Source organism: Neolamprologus multifasciatus, chromosome 3 (genome assembly GCF_963576455.1).
Source record: "Neolamprologus multifasciatus chromosome 3, fNeoMul1.2, whole genome shotgun sequence".
Lineage (NCBI taxonomy): Eukaryota > Metazoa > Chordata > Actinopteri > Cichliformes > Cichlidae > Neolamprologus > Neolamprologus multifasciatus.
In genome coordinates this window covers 47,812,250-47,835,028 of record NC_140441.1, presented here as the reverse complement: position 1 = coordinate 47,835,028, position 22,779 = coordinate 47,812,250, and the positions used below count along the sequence as shown (strand labels likewise).

At 40.8% G+C, this 22,779-nt stretch overlaps 1 protein-coding gene and 1 long non-coding RNA gene across 4 annotated transcripts in view; one reads left to right on the top strand and one right to left on the bottom strand.

Moving 5' to 3' along the window:
- The window catches only part of LOC146523742 (uncharacterized), a 91,112-nt gene extending 72,298 nt beyond the window's left edge, over nt 1-18,814 (bottom strand). Inside the window, exons 1-2 of the long non-coding RNA XR_014873100.1 lie at nt 16,407-18,814; nt 16,079-16,167 (exon numbers count right to left, since the gene is read on the bottom strand). This is a non-coding gene — a long non-coding RNA (uncharacterized LOC146523742). The remainder of the gene's footprint in view (nt 1-16,078; nt 16,168-16,406) is intronic.
- LOC146523741 (protein NLRC3-like) overlaps nt 1-22,779 on the top strand; it is a 67,318-nt gene that overhangs the window by 21,199 nt on the left and 23,340 nt on the right. The gene's annotated exons all lie outside the window — the stretch shown is intronic.

The window sequence follows — 22,779 nt, the reverse complement described above, 5'->3', positions numbered from 1 at the left end:
AAACAGGCTGCAGAGACCTTGAGCCATACAGGGCACACAGTGTGTGTACAGAACAGCTGAAATCATTATGGAGGCCTCACTGGAATATGGAAGCATCACAGTACAGTGAAGCATTAAAGTCTCTGATATGAGATGAGAAATGAAGCAGCCAGAGCTTTTTCATGAGTGGAAATCCACTGTGACTGTGAGCTGCTGCTACAGCCTCCAGATTAGCCAGCAGCTCATCCTGCTCAACATTTCCTCACCAACTTTAATGGAAGTGTGATGTTTTCAGCAGGAGTGATGGTCAGGGTGGCCTCCCTCTCCTCTTCTTCTCCTCTTCCTCTTTCATTTGTAAAGCCACTTCTGCTGCTTTCATTCATTTGGAAGTCCTGTAGCTGAGTTTGGGAGAGACTAACAGCCTCGGCAGCAGAGGGGAGAAAGACTGTAACACCACCACTTTACTCTGTTCTACCTGTCACATCATTTTATCAGGAAACAAATATGCTCATGTTTTTACTATGTTTGTCTTGAAGATGTAAGAAGATCACATGGTGCTTTTTATTATTGTGTTGGTTTGTTTCCTGTCTCTTGGATGGAGCCCAGCTGTGCGTGGCCCCTGGGCCTGTGGTCAGAGTGTGTGCTGGATAATCTGGCCCAGGATGAGGCCAAACTGACATGGGATGAAATGTCTGTCACATAATTGAGCTTAGTGTAGTTTCATTTCTGCAAAATTTAAAAACAACCAAAACTTTTTTCTGTCTTTTCTATGTTATACTGTAGACTTTCTTTGATACTGTGTCCAAAAGGAGCAGCTTTTACTTTGAAGGGGAGGCGTCTCTGTTTCCTCTTCAGGTTGGATGATGGAAGCAAATTAGTGCGTGATGTTCTTTCAGTGTTGCACTTTGTAGACGCTCCCTGAGCACTGGTCTCACAGCCAGCTGCACATAGAGACCAGTGTTGTTAGTCCAGGTCAGAAGATGACTTGTTTGAATGAAAATGAGCTTGTAGTTTGTCTGCTTTAATAATGTGACTGGAAAAAGGTGTTGGACTTCAAATATGTCCATTTCTTTCACACTTCACCTTTAAAAGTGAAGCCTTGTGGTTTCTGGAAGGAAAAACACGACTTTTTCAAGTCTTTGTCCTGTTTTTATGATAAATGTACGACTTTAATGTGAAACATTCAGAGTTTTTTCTCTTGTTGTGTTTGTTTGAAGCTGCTTCCTGTTGGCTTCAGCTGTTTGGAGTTTCCATTTTCTAAACTTCTACATTCTGAACCTTCTTCAGCTCTGAACAGATGATGAAACACTGAATGATTTCAAGCTCACACTTTGTCTAATAAATTTACATATTTCATTCTTTATACAGAATGAGGAGCTGTGGTTTGTCAGAGATCAGCTGTGATTATCTGGCAGCAGCACTGAAGTCCAACCCCTCCCATCTGAGAGAGCTGGACCTGAGCTCTAACAACAAGCTGCAGGATTCAGGAGTGAAGCATCTGTGTGGTTTCCTGGAGAGTCCAGGATGTGGACTTGAAACTCTGAGGTCAGTCAGCATGTTTTAGTAGTGCTGAGATGAATATGATGTGAAAGTTGTGCTGACACTAAACTGCAGACATCAGGCTGATATTATACTGATCCACACTGAGGATCTTCATGGTAAAGTCAGTTTTCTTCTTCTCTGGTTTAGTCCATTGACTGCAGCAGAACAATGTTCACATTTCAAACCTTCAAAGAAGGAGAAAAATCCTCCACTGGATAATTCACTGTGAAACTCTCAAACTCTTCATTCCACCTTAAAGTCTGTCTGACACTGAAATCCAAAGCAAAATGTGTGTTTGCTTTACAGACAGCAGTCCAACACAAACATAGACACATCATCCAAAACACAGTCCAACATCCAAATCTCCTCCACTGCCAGCATGAATGATGGGAAAGAGAAGGAGGAACACTCTGACATTCAGGGTTAGAATGAGTTTCATAAAGCAGACTGTGAAGATCAAAGCTGCATTAGAAAGCTTACATGAATGAATGAGTGGACAGAAGTGGACAGAGATCATCTGAAGCACTTCAAAGGCTTTAAATCAGCACATTTCTCTTTATTCTTCATCAACTCTGTTAGTTTCTCTCAGTTTTCTGTGGAATGAAGCTAACAGCAGGCTAATAAGATGCTGACCAATAGGTTTCTATTAAAGGTTGTAATTTGTATATGAAAAAGTGCTTTGGCTCAGCAGGGATCAGCTTACAGGTAGAATACAGCTGGTGGATTGGATTAGCATGTCATAGCTATCAAATTGCTAACTGGGAATTTCAGGCCATCTATGGATCATTTTTGCTAACTGTTTATTCAGCTTAGGCTCACAGGGCTGGAGCCTGTGCCCTAGCTGTCATAGGGCAAGAGGCGTGGTCCACCTGCACAGGTGAGCAGTCCATCACAGGGCCAACAGAGAGAGACAGAGAAGCACTCTCTCACATCCACACCTACAGCCAATTTAGAAGCACCAATGAACCTAAGCAGCATTTAATTGCACTGTGGGAGAACATCCAACCTCCACAGAAAGGCCATCAAGCTTCAACCTACAACCTTCTTGCTTTAAGGCACTAGTGCTAACCATTTTTCCCCATTTCAGCCCAAATCCTGCATCTTCCTGTTTCTGACTCCAGGCCAGCTCCACTAACACTTTCTCATCAGACACTGCCACCTAGTGGAGGAAGTCTTAGTTCCATTTGAAGCTTAAGATTACAGTTAGTTCCTTTACAAAGAGGTGGAGGTGGTGGGGCCACAGCACCATCATCACTGAGTGCCATAGGACACTTAACCTTTGTTTCCATATGCTGGGAACTTCCTGTTGTTCCAAGGAGAACTGGAAAATGTGTGAAAATCTCCCAGTCAGTTCCTCACAGCACACTTCAATCATTTCCCTCCCACAGCATCAGGACCAGGGCTTTTTCTCTCTTTGATCCCACTAAGAGATTTCCGCACAAACACCTCATCAGTGGGACTCTCAGAGCTACCAGCCCTTTGCTACAATCACAAAGCTCTTCATTGAAATCAATGATATCAAATCTGGAATCAAATGAGTCCAAGTCTTCTGCTGATTCAGCATCACATTCATCTTTGCTCCTTGTTCTGCATCCCCACCATGGACTTCATTCCTTTCCAAGCCAGCCTTGAGTGTCCTTTATTCAGCTCATCCTCTGCTTTACTTTTACACCTGATTTTAGCTGCTTTATCTCTCTTTCAACAAGTTTCTGTGCCTCAATCTTTTTCTTCTCTCCCTCATAACAAGACAGCTTCTTCTGCCTGAGAACATGTTGGAGTGATTTACTAATCCAGGGCTGCTTATTGGGGAAAATACTTCCTGTTTTCAAAGTAATTCCCATTTTCCCAGAAAGAAATGTAAGTAGAAATCGATGATCTAAATGAGAACATGAGCCTTTAAATAGTCCCAGTGGGTGCAGTCAAAGCAGTCCCTCAGTCCCAGTATAGAGTCTTTGGTCCAGACTGGAACAACTGTGTGCCCAGTTTGAGCTCTCTTCAGTCCTGTGACCTGACAGACCCAGAGGGGCCATCACATCACATTTAGAAGCTCCCCTAATGGAGCCACAACACATGTCCAATACTTAGTCTGACTTGTTGGACCAACTGGAAGAAATGATTCAAGGACTTAGTCACCGAACAGAGATTCAAATCTCCAAAATCCAACTGGCTGCATCAGGACATATAGTCTGAAACTCTGCACAGTTTCCTGTTAGAAGCTGCTTCCTGTTGGCTTCAGCTGTTTGGAGTTTCCATTTTCTAAACTTCTACATTCTGAACCTTCTTCAGCTCTGAACAGATGATGAAACACTGAATGATTTCAAGCTCACACTTTGTCTAATAAACGTACATCTTTCATTCTTTATACAGATTGATCGACTGTGGTTTGTCAAAGATCAGCTGTGATTATCTGGCAGCAGCGCTGAAGTCCAACCCCTCCCATCTGAGAGAGCTGGAGCTGTGGGGAAACAACCTTAAGGATCCAGATGTGAAGCAGCTGTCTGATCTTCAGCAGAGTCCAGACTACAGACTGGAGACTCTGGTGTAAGTAGAGTGATGGAGTGAGTGGGTGGTGCTGTCAGCAGTATTGTACTAAACACAGTCAGTATGAAACAAAGATGCAGTGTTTCCTGTAAAGCTGCAGCTTCTCAGTGAAGCTGTGAGAGGAGAATGGTGACAGGCTTCAGGATTGGACACAAACACTTCCTGTTTCTGCCTTTTTGTCACCTTTATGGTCACCATAGTAACAGCTGACACGCTGTGATCAAACGCTGTCAACAGCCAATCAGCTCTCTGAACAAAGCAGCACGCAGACCAATGACTGCATTCATTTCCAAGTTTAAAGCAGTGAAGAACACAGTCTGTAGGTGAGGAAGAATTTAGTGAGAGCAGATGTTTGGATGGAATTCCTCCAGTTAACAGCTGGAACCGTCCATCTGGATTGTTGGGCTTGTTGTTGGGGTTCCTACAGAGCTCAGAGTGGACACACCAAGGTTCTTCTAATGAATGAAAGTCCAAACTCAAACTAGGAGTGAAAAACATTTTCATCAACTTCAATAAAAATCCAAAGATTAGAAAAAGTGAAGCAACAATGAGTCCTAGTACAGTCCCAGCACTGAAGTCCCTGCTGCTCTTTATACTGGATGTGCTGCATCACTGACTGACAGCTGATGAAGAGTCTCTGGAAACACTCGTTTATCTCCTCTGCTCTTCCTTCTTCTCTCTGCAGGTGGAGATGATGGTAAACAGTATGGTGTGTGTGCTGAGAGAGGAGGAGCTGTGTCCCGATGATCCAGAGAGGTTGAAGCAGCAGCAGCTTGTGTGTAGAGATGCTCTGACTGGGCCATGTTACTGGGAGGTGGAGAGGAGAGCTTCATCCAGCAGTGACTGACAGAGGAATGAGAAGAAGTGCAGATGACTGTCAGTGCTGCAGAGTGAACTGCTCTGAGAACAGCTCCACTGTCAGACACAATGTAGAGTCCAGCATCATCCCTGTGTGTCCCTCTGGATCTGACAGAGGATCATCAGTGTATCTGGACTGCTCTGCTGCTGCTCTGTCCTTCTACAGTCTCTGCACAGTCTCTGTCTGACTCTGGCTTCAGACCCTCCTGGATCAAACTCACCTGGAAAGACTTTCAAACATCACTCACTAGATTTGAATACAGAATATATTTGATATATACTGTAGATGTACTGTAGAGTTGCAGTTTGTCACTTGTAAATACAGTCTGTGAGCAGCTATGAGCTGAAAGATCTTTCTAGAAACACGAAATGTTTTCACTCTTCTGTTGCTTTTTCATATATTTTTACAACATTAATATTGATCCCACCTGTCTCACCTGTTTCATGCTTTTATACATAATAACAGGACACGTGTGATCTGAGCGCTGCTGTGGTTGCTGTGCTGCACGTCTTCATTTAGATAACAGAGACATCTAGTGGTTCAGAGGGAGAACTGCAGGAGGTGGAGCTGTGTTTTAGCATGGGAAACTTTTTATCTTTTAGGCGCAGATACAAATATGACAAGTATCAGTGTAAGATACAAAAGGTCACATCAGTTAGCAGAGGGAACAGTGATCACACAGCAATGTAAGAATAGAAACATAACAGTGAATCTGGACATGTATACAGATGGAAGCAAACAAACAGGATGTAACACTACATTAAAGCCACAAATGGGAAGAAAACAAACCCAAAGGAAAATATATTTGATCTCAGGAATCCAAATCAGATTCTTTAGAGCGGGGGTCGGCAACCCTGGTCATGCGTGTCACAGCTGGCACGTGAAGGGTTAACTGATGGCACGACCATAGCTGGACTGGCCATCGGGCATACTGATGGTGATATTTTATTTTTAATGGGCCGATGATGTTTTTTTAATTTTTTGTAACGGTATAAACGATGAAAGGTGGTGGATTGGCCGAATGCTGATCGATGTGTAAAAATAAGTCAGTTGTTCGGTGGTGGCTATGGCGGAGCTTCCACAGAGGCAGCAGGTGGATGAGGGAAAGGGGAGGCAGGAGGAGCAGAGACCCGAGGCGGCCGCCGGTCCGAGTGTCAGGTGAACTGAACTTCAGGTAAGAAGTTATGACCTGCAGTCTATCTGGGTCAGATATAAACCAAGTTTAGGTGGAGTTTATTTTCCTTGTGCTGACTTTTTACAGTTAGTTACAATAACTCGTACTGCGTACTAGCTAGCATGACAGAGTTTCTATACAGCTGGGTGGGTGCTATGATGTTACTGATAGTGAACTTTATTTTAGTAGAGTTTCCAACCGTCCTGTAAAAAACAGAATCGTCTCATATTCAGAGAAAATATTACGCCTTTTGTGTTGAGCTGAGAAGGAACAGTTTGTCCCGGACTTCAGCTAGAATAGAAAAGACAGAAAGCTGGATTTATTCTGTGTCTTTACACTGTCATTCTCTCCCCTCCCTCTCCTGTTGCTATTTCAATCATGAAACTGATCAATGATCAGCTGATCGGCTTTTCTCTCTTGTTTTTTTTTATCGCCCACTTTGCGCCAGAAAAAGGAAACCAGTGGATGTCGCCCTAAACAACAGCAGCACGTTTAATCTTGATCAGCTGTTGTTAGAATTTATTTAATATTAATTTCTAGTATCAGCTGATGTTTGCTGTAGCCACAGCTGTAAAGCTGCTGGTCATGATGTCTGTTTGGATATGTGGTGAGAGGGAAACATGAAGATGAAACCAGTAGATGTCCTTACTGAATCATGAGAGCTGAACAGGTGATGGAGAAACAGGTTTACCTTTTAGGTGACATGAATGAGTTGAAAGGAAGTTATGAACTGTTTCTGAGAGACAAATAACACCAGGATCCTTTTCTACTTAGAAAAGGATCCTGCACAGTTACCAGCTGTAGCTGACAGCTGGTAACTGTGCAGGGGAGGGTCTAGCAAAGTTTTGCCAGGGGGCAGGCAGGGCATTAACTGGGAGAGGGGGGCACAAAGATATACTTTTCTTTGTTATTCTTATTTAAAATGTTTCGCTTTTAACAAATAATTATCTGAATCTTACAACCAAAGTTTTCATCTGATGTAAAATGTATAGAAATTGTACATAAACCAAAAAGACTGTACATCACTGTCACAACAGCGTTTGTTTTCATTCAAAGGCTTTATGGCTTTAATACCTGGGGGGCCGGTCTCTAGTCAAAATGCCCGGGCCAATTTTTTGTCCCAGTCCAGCCCTGGGCACGACACACAGTGAAGTAATCTGGGAAGGTGCATTAAAAAATAAATGGCCGCGCCAGCGGTGCATATCGCAAATCAGCTCGCATAGACACATTAGTTGTGCCGCTTCTTAATGACAGTATCTTAGCTAACAACCCCAAAAAACAGATTCAACTTGTAATTGGCTAAAAATCATTTAGCCTACTGGTGAGAGGGACGTTGTTAGCTTTCCACATTCCGACACTTCAAAAGCTTCAGGAGCTTTCCGCTCAGCACAACATCAGCACCACGGAAATACACGGATACATCCGTAGACTCGAGACACAATGCATTTTTGGGACTTTCAGGTGTATGGACCAATGTTTTATTTTCTGTTTATCAGTTAATGCCAGTTAATGCAACATCGAAGCAGCTGGAAAACACAGCTGTGTGTGTTCATGGAGCTACATTTTCACCTGCTGGACATCACTACCTGACAAGTTTAACTGTCTTCAGAACATTGCAGTTGCCTTGTTGACAGTATTTGGCTCTACATATCTGTGTGAGCAGATTTTCTCTCACATGAAGAGAGTCCTCAGGTCTGAATGCTGGACACTCGGAGACCTGTGTCTATGAGTGGGAGACCAGAGATCAAATTAGCATGTGTGTCCCTGTATTAACAAACATGCCATATTGGCCCAGTTTATTTTTCTTATCATTGTTGTGAGGAGACCATAAATAGCATTTGTATTTTCTGTTGTACAGTTCATTTGCTGTTATGGATAAAAAGTCTTTTTTTGTTTCAAAATAGCTGATAACTATTCGCTGATAGCTGCCAACATCTGCAAACAAATATAATCCTATCAAGTGGTTCTATATAGTGTGTAATTTATTGCTAATGCAATCATATGGCACATTGACTTCTGAGGAAATTTTAAATGGCACTCGCCATCAGAAAGGTTGCCTAACCCTGATCTATAGTGTTACATCATATTCTATAAGGATGTTATGTGTTTGTGTACTTTCTGCCCAGTTTGACCCATTTAGCAGAAGTCAGCCTGTTTAAGGCTCTGATGTCTATTCTGTATGACTTAAAGCAGTTATGACATGGTCTGATTTTCTCACCCAATAAAGGAATATTTCATATATCAGTCTACTCTTCATTCTATCAGAAACAGTTATCACAGCTCGTACATTTTGTTTTTATACATATATGTAAGCACTGAGCCAAATTTAGTAATGCCAACATATTAAAATAACAATATTTGTCTCTTATACATGATACATCTATATACACACTGTCAAAGATACTTGTCTTTGAGTGAAGATTTAAGATGATAGGAAATATAAATAACTGCAACTTGAATCTTTGACACAGAGTTCATGCTTCAGAGTTCAGGTGTTCAGAGTTCATGGACCGTTGAGGCTGCGAACTTTAAGGCTGCAGAACCTGAATTGGGATACAGCCATCGACTGTGGAAACCTTGCAAGTGGATGGTAAAGGTTGTTACAGTCTTTCATGTCTAATTTTGCAATTAATAATTATATAATTGTAGGAATCATCTAGTTTGCTTACACTGATTACGTTGGCCCTTTGTTAGCGCTACAACAATGGTCAGACCCGCGAGGTATCTAAACTTTAGTAAGAATTTGCACTTTTGACACCTCTGGTTAGCATTTAGTGGTCAGTTTCAAACGTATTTGATTTTTGCTTGTTATGAACTAATTCACTTCACTACTTTTCACGATCTGTAACATCAATGCACATTGTTCCATTTACTGCATATTGCACTTTATTCATGTCTCTCAATCCACCTGCAAAAACATTGTAAAGGTCGTCACAGAGAGTTTTATAGATGTATAAATACTAATATTCTCTATTCCATTCTGTTTTATTGCCCAGATGTTAGTTAGCCTTTGTTCAATTGTCTTCTATATGTCAATAGATACGTATGTCACAAATGTGTCTTGTAAATTATGTTTTTGTAAAGACTTTTCTCCCAAATCTCTTACATGCTAACTGTAACGTGTTATTTCTGCTAAAACCTGAACTTAAATGTGTATATGGTGTTTATCTGTTTTTCTCTCTGTTTTAGATGCACATATCAATTTGGAGTTCTGCCTCCGAGCCAGAATAGCAGGAATGCACCACGTGTTGGCTGTTTCACTGCCCTCTGTGCCCCACTTTCAGCCCTACTGTCAGGGCAAAGATTGAGCAGCATATAAGTGGACACATTCAAAATGCTTTGCCTTTCAAAGGTATGTTGGTATTAAATATACCTCATAGTTAAAGTTATAAATATGCACTTCTTTTCAGCACCTCTGCAGTGTCTTTGTTGACTTAAAAGTTGCTTTTCACATTGTACACTTCAGTTCATTCATCAGCAAGAGAAAAAAGTGTTTTCATTAAATATTTTTTCCTGTTCACCACATTTCCTGACAGCTCTTGTGATCCACACCATTTTGCTTTCATTATTGAGGACGGCTTGGATATTTTTGTTAATATGTACAATCTGATTGTTAGATAAACTGATTGCATTCTATACAACTACATTTAAATTACATGTTGTTGTTGTTTTCTTTTTTTCTCTCTCTTACAGACAAAATGATATGCTGGTGCACTTTCACTGCCCTGTCTGTAACATGACAGTCATACAGCGTGGGGATATGGCAAGTCAATTATTGTCATGTCAGCATTCAGGACTGCTCCCCACTGAACTCTCCGTGGAGCCCCGTCTCCCTCTCGATGTCTTGTCTCCAGCATCTAAACCATTTGCTGAATCTTGGGTAGAACATTCATGTGCTCTACCCTCTGTGCTAAATGAAACTGTGGCTTGTGGAAAGTCCATGAAAATGAAATGGCCTCACTGTGGTCTTAGTCTTCTTATAAAAAAACCTTCAAGGCTCACATGATGAGGAGGCATTCAAACAGGTCAATAGATGTTTGCCTGCCCTGTCATCTGCAGTGTTTTTGTGTAGAGGGACTTCTTCTTCTTTGTTTTTCAGTTTGCAGAGGACATGGAGCTCTTTTTAAAAGCATGTGCTGACGAGCAGGGACTACGGGTCAATGCGATGTTTGACATTTAATGGACAGATGAAGGCACTGGCTGTTTGTTTGTGTTTTTTATGTGTTGTTTGTTTTTCAGTGTACAGAATTCCAGTTAAACTTATAAAATGTTCACTTGTTTCCATTCTTATAGTAAAAAATTTAAGTGTAAATGTAACAGCATTGTTTATACTTGTAACTTCAGAGTAAAATGCTTATTATTGATATTAACATTAATGTATTATCCTGTAATCAATAATATTTTTATACATTTTACGCATTAACCCTCTGATCTCTATCCTGGTCATTTGGGGCCACTTCACTTCTTCTTCTTCTTGTTTGACTGCTACACTGCAGTGGACCAAAAGAATGATGCAGGTTTGATCTTAAGGATCTAATAGTTGTGTGTGTTTGTGCATGACATTGCAACGCAAACATATATTTGCAAGAAAGACTGGAATAAATTATGATGCATCAAATATTACACAGGCTGCAGTGATTTTTTGTTGATACAGGTTATTGAGCTTTGAGTTTCCCAGTCAAACTTAGCTTTGACACACATGCTAACACTTTTACTCTTGTACATTTCATAACAAGACACCATAGCCAAAATATTAACTCTCAAAAAAAATTCAAAGCTGCAGCTGCAGCACACACAGCAACAAACACTGTTAGTAAATGTGTCCTGGAGTTTCTGCAGGTGCAGAAAGTGCTGTTGCTGTAAGTAAGCCTAACAGCTTCCAGATCACTGATATTTCTGGAAAGATGGCAAGAAGGGCATCACTGCTCATTTCTACAATCTCCCAGATCTTGGAATACAAGCCCCTGTCCCATGAAAACCACGTCACAGTAGTAGGAGTCCACTAAAACCTACAAATGAAGAGTGATCCTGGAAGAAATAGGGTGCACACTATAGTGACCCCAACAATTGCAAGACAGCCTTGTCCCCGATGCTTATATGAAAAAAAATACAAAGATTTATGAAACCATTAGGACTTTATTACTGTTTTATCTGAAAAGCTACTGGTAATATATCACCTAACTGGGATTTAAAGTGTAAAAAACAGAATGTAGATAAAATTTTGGTTTTGATGAAAAGGACTGGAGCTAATTTAAAGTGTCGGTTTAAAGTCGGTAAAAGTAGATAAATATTTTAATAAATATACATTTTACAGCATTTTGTGAACATACACAAAAGTGGCCATTTTTGGCAACGGACAAGCTGAGAGAGTTTTAGATTTTTTGCTGTCCTTGAACAAAAATAATAGTGCACAATAATCAATGTTGATGTTAATCAATTAGATGCCCCACACTCTACTATTAATAATACAGCGGTTCCTCGTTTATCGCTGGTGTTACGTTCTAAAAATAACCCGCGGTAGGTGAAATCTGCGAAGTAGCCAACTTTATTTTTTACAGTTATTGTAGCTGTTTTAAGACTGCAAAACCCCTCACTACATGCTTTATACACTTTCCTCAGACAGACACGAACATTTTCACACTTCTTTTGTTTAAACACTCTTAAAGTTCAAACCTTCGTAGAAACATAAGTCCATTATAAAATGAAACCGTGCAAAACGTTTTGTCGGCATTGTTGTGTTTGTCGGGGAGAAAACGTACAAACATACAGTGCTGAACTTCAGGGTTACACTGCTAGCGATCGAAGATTTATATAAATTCAACAAACTAATCTCATTCTGTACTGTACAGCAGCGGTCTCCAACCTTTTTTGCACCACGGTCCAGTTTAATGTCAGAAAATATTTTCACGGATCGGCCTTTAAGGTGTCGCGGATAAATACAACAAAATAAAATGATACAGACAAAGACAAAAACTGTGGTATTTTGTAAATATAATAAAAAACGTGAATTCACTGTGTGATTGTGTAACTTTATTAGCAGGGTCCTCCTGAAATGCACCAACAACATTGAGAGTAACATCCTCCTCTCTGCTTCTTGATGCTCTCTGGTCGCTATGGTAACGAGTAAATAGTTCTTTCAAAATAAGACACACGACTACAACACGGGAAAAAAGACCCAGGGAACCCAACTTTACGATTAAAAACCCTGAAAACCATACACTTCACATCCGAGCCTCAACTTTCGCGGCCCGGTACCAAACGGGCCCGGGTGTTGGGGACCGCTGCCATGCAGAAGACACGGCACTGGATTGATTAACAATGGTCTACAGCAATCAGAACGCACAAAACAATTTGCTGTTACAAATTTGCTCTACAGAGCATTTAATAATAAGAAGGATTATTAATAAACATCTTTCTCTCTGCTTTTGGTGGAGTGAAACAATAACTCAAACAATCTCCAGAGGTCCACAGGTCCACTGGCACCTGGTCCTAACTTCACCCATGTCTGCACCCTCAGACATCCCACTGTGGAGGCATCCTCGCCTGGACCAGTGGCTGCCCTTGTGAGAAAGACTTTATGGTCACAAACAGCCCTAATCTGAGAATGAAGGCTCCTTTACATAGAAAGCAGTATGTGGTGTGATGACCGCTGCATTAGCTCAAAATATGTGATGCACTGGCTGCTGCACTCTACCTGTACTGAATCAGTTTTTGTAGCCAGTCCCAGCCTTTACATTTAATATGCACCCACTCCCTGACAGCATGAATGTCACAGTGTGTTGAACCTTGACTGTGGCACATGTCAATGCTCCCTGGACATCGTGCTTAATAAAGGAGATTAAATGTGATGTGATTATGAGTTTTGCTCTTTTGAAGTTTTTTTTAAAAATATATATATTTTAATACTTTCTTTTTATTGTTTTTCTTTAAACATTATACAGGGGGGTAGGGGGTAACAACAAAACAGAACAAAAAAAAGATAAATACAACAGGTAGGGTAAAAAAACAAACAAAACATCTTGGATCACCTTGTTTCTACAATTTGATCATTTCTCATTATCAATGTGTTGGTCTTTATCCTGTTGGGTTTATGTACTCAGTCCATTTCTCCCACTTTTTATGGTATTAATCTTCCTAAATCCTTATTCTGTAAGTCAGTTGTTCCATAATTTGTATTTCATCTGTAATTTTGATCCATTCGTCCTGTGATGGTGGGTCTATCTTGTACCATTTTCTTGTGATTGCCTTTTTACAGGCAGCAAGCATAATTTTCAATATGTATCTATCTTCTTTCATCACATTTCCCGTAATGACACCAAAGTATAATAATGTACAAGACTTAGATACAGCATAACCCAGAATTTTACCTATAACTAAATGAACATCTTCCTAAAATTTTGTAATCTTGGGACAGAACCAGAAAAACATGGGAATGATTCACATTTACATCTCCACAGCTCCTCCAACACGGTTGTGGTAATGAAGTATGTTCGTTCCTAATTTTGGGTGTTATAAAAAATCGAATTACATTTTTCCAGCAATGCAATCTCCAGGCACGTGATGATGTTGTTGACAACAACAGAAAGGTGACACATGTGGAGGAGGTTCAGTCATATCCTGATCATCCAGACAGATTTGATGTTTATCAGCTGCTGTGTAAAGACGATCTGAAAGGTCGCTGTTACTGGGAGGTCGAGTGGACGAGGAGGGCTTGGATATCAGTGAGTTACAGAGGAATCAAAAGGAAAGGAAGGAGTGAAGAGTGTGTGTTTGGTGGAAATGATCAGTCCTGGAGTCTTTTCTGCTCTGAACATTATTCCTCTGTGTGGCACAATAAGAGAGAAACATTCATCTCCTCCTCCTCCTCCTCCTCCTCCTCTGTCTCTAACAGAGTAGCAGTGTATGTGGACTGTCCTGCTGGCACTCTGTCCTTCTACAGAGTCTCCTCTGACACTCTGATCCACCTCCACACCTTCCACACCACATTCACTGAACCTCTTTATCCTGGATTTGGGTTCTGAGATCCATCGGATGGTTTGATAATGGGTTTCAGTATTGATAAACTATTATTTTGCTCTGAGTCAGTGACTCTGTGTAGTTAGTCTTACCTGTTAGAGAAACAGTTCAGTCTGTACATGTCTGTGTCTTTCACTCAGAACCACATGATGAGATTCATGGATTCAGTCATTTAAACTAAATGATTCACAAATTATTATTCAACACAAGTTTGGTGAGCAGCAGGGCTCATCCTGATTTTTGTTTTTGTGCATTATAATGATGAAATAACTTTGTCATGTCTGTGGTGGCCTTTGGAGAATTAAACCATCCTTTAGAAACTAGATATAAATGTCATATTTTCCAACATTGATATTTTTCTGTGTTTCAGACGACAATGAAAAGATAAAGAACAGTCTGTATAAATTCTGACCATAATTTTCTTCAAGATGAGGCTTCCAGTAGCAAATAAACATGTGCGTCATGCAAAGGTTTATTTGCATGACGCACAAACAGACACAATTGAAAGGTACAAATGTGTTGTGCATGAAACGAATTCAAACGTGGTGCAGATGTGTGTCACAAGTTGATCTGGCTGTAGGTTGTGGCACTTGGCCAGAGGCGGCGCTGGTTGATTCGAGTCCATGTTAGTGCACACAAAGTAAACTGCACGCTTTTGTTGTGAAGCAAAAACACTGAAATCGGAGTAATAAAACGTAGAAGGGGAACGATAACGACGACAAGAGTCTCCCGATCGTTTACTCTCGCTGTCCTGTGAACAGCATCGGTGTGGTGTTAATTGTTTGCCGTTTTCGCGATCGTGTCGCTCATGAGAATATCACCAGGTAAACTCGCGACATTTTTAAACATTTTGTTGTTCAACAGCATCAAGACTGACGGAGTTTGTTTGAGATAACCTCACAAGTGTCACAGATGAAACATTTGGCATTTTTTTGCTGGTTTGTCGGTAGCAGCTCCTGAAAGGCAGGTCTGCCACACCTCTGTTCGAGCAAATCCAGTTAATCTAAGCGCCAGTTAATCTGGAACACCGGTCCGAGTGTCAGGTGAACTGAACTTCAGGTAAAAGTTATGACCTGCAGTCTATCTGGGTCAGATATAAACCAAGTTTAGGTGGAGTTTATTTTCCTTGTGCTGACTTTTTACAGTCAGTCAGTTAGAATAACTCGTACTTCGTACTAGCTAGCATGATGAGTTTCTATAGAGATTGACAGACCACGTGACTTTTGCGCATTGCATGTTGGGTACGGGTGGCAACAAAATCAAAAACACTGCATCAAACACTAGTATTTCCAGCACCGGTAATCATTAATTCTGCGGTTTTAATCCCTACTTGCATTTTATTTGCCCCAAAAACAGTTATGTACAAAACAACGGAGAACTCAGCAGGTCCGTACGAAGACAGACTTGACGAAAAGGCAAAAAAAGGACGAGGAAAAAATCAAAGAAGTGAAAGGGTCAGACCCATACGAGCATACAGAGTGGAGTAAGAACGTTAGCGTGCTGCCCAACTTTCATCACGCTCATATTTATTATTATATGATCCTGAGTGAAGTGTGAGTGCATACACTCACAAAATGTTTAGTAACTTCAGATCCCTGCAACAAGCCCTGGTCCAGTTTGCTTTGGTGATTTGGACTATTCCATTTCACAGCTGTTGTTACATTTTTTTCTTTATCTCCTGTACAGGCCAACGCAATCTAATTATCATTTCAGGTTACAGTATTACACAACATTCGGATTTCGGAGTGCCCCATGTGTAACGTTGGTACCCAGTCTGGATTTGTTTGATCCATTTCATAGGCAGGCTTCCCTACAGTTGTGCGAAAGAATTAGCGAATCATTACATAGCACGTATGTCTGCACAGTCACTCAATTCTATGTTTGTTCACAATTTCTATAACCTCAGAGAGCCACAACGATAATATTATTAATCTATAAAGAGTGATATGAACATATATAGAACTTACCAGAGTGAAAATGTCTGGAGCACCAACAGATATCTGGAGATGGAAGCGAACTGGATATCAGCTCGTCTCACAGCTGCTATCTTTATCTCCTGTAAAGGCCAACACAATCTATTTGTTGTTTCAGGTTGTAGTATTACACAACATTTTCAGATCTAATAGAAAAAAAAGAGTGTTTTTTAATTCATTCAATTTTTCTTTATTTATAACTGGCATTATTGTTTCATTCTATTATAGAATCTTAATAGAAAGAGGCAAAGTTGTATTCCATCGTGCTTTATTAGCTGCTTTGGTGAAAAACAAATCAACAATGAAAAAAAAAACAACATACTGGAAAACAGTTATTCATCACTTGCTTGCTTCAATACAACCCTTGGGCACATATATGTGGGACGTTTCGTGGCTGTTTTGATATCGCTCTCTCTCTTAACCAATCAAATCTCACTGTGGTAGAAGTGTTACACTCGGTATGACCCAGGTTGATAGAGGGTGCACAGTCTGGATCGCATTCCAGCATTTTGTAGTCTGTTTTTTCTATAAAACACATCAAAAAATTGGCAAACATTAGCCCGCAAAGCCACAGTGAACAAAGCAGCATAGCGCAATGAATTTAATTCAAATCAATATAAGACTTATTTGTAACCTACATCAACAATTATGTTATGATAAATTATGTAATAACTACAACAGAAGACTTACCTTTGTGCAAATGCTTGGAGCAGACTAACATGTGAGCTGGAGTGTTCTGGGACGTTATATTTGGTCTTCGAATGGCTGCAATCCAGGCCATCCGTTGGCTCTTTGTTATTTCGGAAACGTGGCTTAAACAATTTCTCTTCCATGATGTAATCCGATAACAACCGATCTCTTTACCCGTCGGCTTCCCGTGGCTGTCATGTGACCGGCTATTGCAGTTAATAATACAACAGCTTCTTCCTATTTTTTGTGTTTCTTTTTATCGCTGTGTGACTGTTTTCATGTGAAAGCCTGCGTGCACTAGTACCGCTTGCCTCTCGTTCCCAGAATCCTTTGTGGTTTTACCCCTGAATGACGTAACATTTTCAATCTTTGATGTTACTGATGTTGAACTTTATTTAATTCATGAAGTTAGTTAGTAGAGTTGTCAACCGTCCTGTAAAAAGACGGAATCGTCCTGCATTCAGAGAAAATTTGTTTCGTATTGAGCTGAAAAGGAACACAGTTTGTCCCGGACTTCAGCTAGAATGGAAAAAGACACAAAGCTGGATTTATTCTGTCGTTACGCTGCACAGCTGCCTCTTCTTCTCTCATTCTCTCCCTCTCCTGTTTCTACTTCAATCATGAAACTGATCAGTGATCAGCTGATCGGCTTTTCTCTCTTGTTTGTTTATCACCCACTTTGCGCAAGAAAGAGGAAACCGCTGAATGTCGCACTAAGCTTGATCAGCTGTTGTTATAATTTATTTAATCTTAATTTCTAGTATCAGCTGATGTTTGCTGGAGCAACAGCTGTAAAAGCTGCTGGTCATGATGTTGGTTTGGATATGTGGTGAGAGGGAAACATGAAGATGAAACCAGGAGATGTCCTTACTGAATCATCAGAGCTGAACAGGTGATGGAGAAACAGGTTTACCTTTTAGGTGACATGGATGAGTTGAAGGGAAGTTGTGAACTGTTTCTGAGAGACAAATAACACCAGGATCCTTTTCTAAGTAGCTGACAGCTGATAACTGTGCAGGGGCGGGTCTAGCAATGTTATGCCAGGGGGGCAGGTAGGGCAACTGGGAAAGGGGGGCACAAAGAAATACTTTCTTATTCTCATTTAAAATGTCTCGCTTTTAATAAATAATTATCTGAAGCCTACAACCAAAGTTTTTATCTGATGTAAAATGTATAGAAATCAGACATATAACATCGAAGCAGCTGGAATCCACAGCTGTGCGTGTTCATTGAGCTGCATTTTCACCTGCTGAACATCACTACCTGACAAGTTTAACCTGTGTCTCTGAGTGGGAGACCAAGGATCACATTAACATGTGTGTCTCTGTATTACCAAACATGCCATATTGGCCCAGTTTATGTTTCTTATCATTGCTGTGAGGAGACCATAAATAGCATGTGCATTTTCTGCTGTAAAGTTCATTTGCTGTTATGGAGTTCTTGTTATGGATAAAAAGTATTTTTTTTCTTTCAAAATAGCTGATAACTATTCGCTGATAGCTGCCAACATCTGCGAACAAATATAATTCTATAAAGTGGTTCTATATAGTGTGTAACTGTTAATATAGAGCAGGGGTGGGCAATTTCAGGCCCCCGAGGGCCGGTGTCCTGCAGGTTTTAGATCTCACCTTGGGTCACCACACCTGAATCACATGATTCGTTTGTTACCAGGCGTATGGAGAACTTCAGGACATGTTGAGGAGCTAATTAGCCATTTAAATCAGCTGTGTTGCTTCAAGGACACATCTAAAACCTGCAGGGACACCGGCCCTCAGGGCCTGGAATTGCCCACCCCTGATATAGAGTGTTATTAAATGTATTGCTAATGCAATCATATGGCACACTGACTTCTGAGGAAATTTTAAATGGCACTCGCCATCAGAAAGGTTGCCGACCCCTGCTCTATAAAAACAGTTGTTTTTCTTTTTCAATCACTCATCTTAGCAGTAGGATATACATGAAAAGAGAAACAAATTAAATTTGAGTGAAAATGTACATTTTTTTCACTCTCTGATCAAATGACTCAGTGACTCAAGTGACTCAAACTCAAACTTTGGTGAGTGACTCATTGAAACTCGATTCAGTCAAAAACATCACATTTACCATCACTAGTGGAGAACAAGGCGAAGCAACCAAAGCGAAAGCTGATGCTAACGTGGAGACGGGGGAGCAAGCGCCTATATCTGTGAGGATGCTGCGTGCAGAAATACGGGCAGGACTGAAACCGTATGAAGACAATTTGGACAGCATTAAAATCTAGCTCGCTGGTATGCACAAAGGAGTCAGCAGGGACATATCTGCGCTGCGAGAAGAAGCTAAAGCAGACTAAAGCAGGCAGAGAAATTTACCTTGACCAACAAACCGATCACCCGAAGATGAAACGGAGTAGATGGCACTGGCACAGCTGATGAAGAAAGACATTATCGGATGGTAACACTCACTGACTGAGCTGATTAGCTTTTATTCAGGTAAAATACGTTACCATGCTGTTGAGACGATATTCTTACATCATCCTCCCTTTTTTTGTCTTTTTGAGCGAATAAATAAGTTTATGGAAGCAGAATGAGTCAGTATATGTCGCAAGTAAACTTATAGTTTAACATTCAAATTGATTAACACTAAGGCTTCTTTAAGCTGCTTTATACAAAGCCCCAGGCCTCGGTTAATACAAATAATATAATTTCTCGTCCTTTCTCCCTCTAACGCTCTACGAGGCAAGGGTGCTCTCTGTCCCCATTGCTATTTGCACATGTTATAGAACCTCTCGCCATTCAATTACGCACTGCAAAGGATTATAAAGGATGTTAGATCCCAGTTACCCCTGTACAGGTGGTCTGGACCGGCTCTCCATCCGAGGAGACTCGCTCAGCCTCTAACTGCCTTTGTCTAAGCGCCCGCCCTGCACTACCTCTGACTCTATGCTCTCATTGGCAACCTTAATGAAACATATTTGTCAGTCGCACTTATTAACGGCAGCTCTCCTCTAATGATCTATGGCACTTGTTATTGTGCTGAGTAAAATTTAGTGACCTGGACAGTAGGTCCCAAGGACGTGTTATGATTGACTAGAATAACCTATAAGAACCCTAAATCTGATGTTAGGAGTTAACACACATAAAGTCTTACCGTTTACTGTTTTAAGGAAGTAATAGAATGAATGTCCACAATTCTGACTTTGAATGCAGATAGATAATTTTTATTAAAGCAAGATTTCACTTTGCTCTTTGACGCACTGGCATGACTTGCAGTTTTGGTGCATTTCTTTTCTTCCACTCCACCCAACAATGCTGCAGCTCAACTTCCCTAATAACTCTTAAGTTTCATACAAACAAAAATCACTTCTCATTTTTCTCATGTCTTAAGGACCGTTTAATTCATGCACATGTTACGGGTCCCAAGGATGAAGACCACGATGACAAATATGTTCAGTTTCTCAAATTCACACTTCTTTCCATAACAGTTACATTCCTTTATCATATCAATAAACACATCACATTGTCTTCTGCAGTGTCTTACTGGCTGAACAGTTATATTCAATAACAGCATCGGTAAATACATCACATTTGTTCCCTTCAGTAATTTACTGGCAAAATCACTATTTAGTGCATCATGAAACCCAGCTTATTTAATTAACTGTGAATGCCTCTGTTAGCTACACAGAGTTGCTCAGAGTGCTTGTGTTACACTAGCTCACTAGTCACTTTAACATAACTATTAACATTCACATCTCACAGAACTGGTTTGATTGGAGCATTACAACACGTTTGCACAGAGCATAGGAGCGCACTGACGCTGCTTCACGAGCGCTCCACCTAACGAGCGGGCTCGCAAGGCGGCCGCGCGGGACACTCCTCTGGTTTTTCCCATGTTTACATATAAATAACTCGGGCGGACCGCCTTAACTCTCTCATTCATATTAATGTGGGTAACCATGGTAACAATAAACAACATTTTCGGTGCGAGCACCATTTACCGACCTGTAAAAGCAGGTGAAGAGCGGAGTAAGGAGGACACGATGCATCTCTGCTTTCCTCCAGAACGTGTCTGAGGAAGCAGCGGAAGGTGGGCTCCACTTACTGCACCCTGAAACCCCGGAGCAACCACCAAAGTTCCGCCCTCACTGCTTTCTAACACAAAATGAATCCCTGTTACATGGGTTTTCTATCCTTTTAAAGAAACTGAAAATAAATACATATAGTAATGAAAAATGTCCCGTTACATGAGTGTTTTACACAAAATAATATTAATGTGGTCATTCCCTCACAGGGGTGCCACATCCTCACAGTTCAATATGTCCTCATTGCACAGATCAATGACATCAGAGCTGTAATGTTGTTCCTGTCTCACTAAAACTTCTGACATAAGGTGACATTTCTGGGTAATTCCTACTCCAGGGTGACCAGTTTGAATCCCTCTTTTACTGCTGGGAACATGCTGCTAAAGTGCCCTTGAGCAAGGCCACATCCAGGTTATGAAGCCAACCCTGGGCTCTGCTTGCTGGCAGTGACAGAGTAGATGAAACAGCTCAGTGGATCCTAACTCAAAGCTAACAGCACCCTGTCATCGATAAGTGAAATAAAGCTGACTCACCCACAGCTGCACACAAACACCTCCAACACCTACAGGTCAGTAGATCCACTGCTGTCTCTAATGGTGCACAAACTTTGCTTGTTCAGCGTTTGCTGCTGCTGACTTTGAAAACGCCTTCACGCCAAACAATGGAATCAAATATATCGACTCACCTTAGACTAAAGAGAAGCTCGGCACTGCTCACAAAACTCAAACACAAAAGGCTTTTTAAAGACAACAATCACTTTGACAGATACACAAAAATGACTGAGTACAGAGGAGCTGCTGGTTTGAAGCCACAGAAAATGTTCAAATGTTTAAACACACTGGAGCGTTGCAGCCATGATGCATTTGTTCTGCTAAGGTCACACACATTAGCTGCCTTACATTTTAGTAAGTAGTCATCCTTTTCCCAGGACTGTTGGTCAAACGTTCTCTCCACATGTTTAAGGTCGAGGTCACTTTATCGTCTCCCTGAAGGAGGAAAGCAGATATTACTAAACATCACAAAAAAAACATATGAAATGGGTGCACATGAGGAAAGAAGCCGTCTGCACTGTTAAAGTGATGCAAACATGCACATCTTCACACATAAAGCACCAACACCTCTCAGTTTACACGTTTAGCAGCAGCTGGTAAAACCCACAGTGATCTTGGAGCCTCGCTGAAGGACTCGTTCATCAATAACTGTCAGGAGGACGATTATGCTTAAACCTTCTGCACACGTCCTGTAGTTACACACTCGGGAAGAAAGATGGCGTCCTCGCTCTCCAACATGATCTGTGTCTCATCCAGGACGCTCAAACACAGATTAGTTTCCAAATATTAGACGCACTGGTTCTTCATGCGTTTCTACCTGAGCACTCAAAGTCATTTATACAACATGCCTCATTCACCTGTTGGTGCATCTGTTTCTGTGTTTGGGTGTTTCCATCAGTGCCTGATGTTTGTGATCTTTGATCTATTCTCTCTTTGTAACAAAAATATTGTTTGGCTTCTTTTGCAAACAAGGCAAAAGAATTTTAATGGATTCATTTACTGATATTACTTTTCTAATGCAAAGCTGTCCTTTCAATGCTTTAGAAATAAAACCAAACAATATTTTTAAAACTTTCCCAAAATATAAAAGCTATTAAAACCATAAACTTCTGCTCCTTGTTTATGTGATTCTTCTTCTAGACTGTCTGTAATTGTTATTGCTAATTGTCAATAAAGTAGTTTTTTTATAAGATATGTTCTGAAGGAAGCTTGTGGCGAGGGAGGAGGGGCGACTAAAAGCCAGGTTCATATAGTGGGAAAGTACTCAGGTCATGTGAGGATATTTACTGGTGCGTCAACACTGTCAGATAAAAGAACGGCTGTTGCATTTGTTATCCCAGAAATAAGTTTTGTGATGAGTAAAAGAATTACAGATTATGTGGCAGTTTATACTGGGG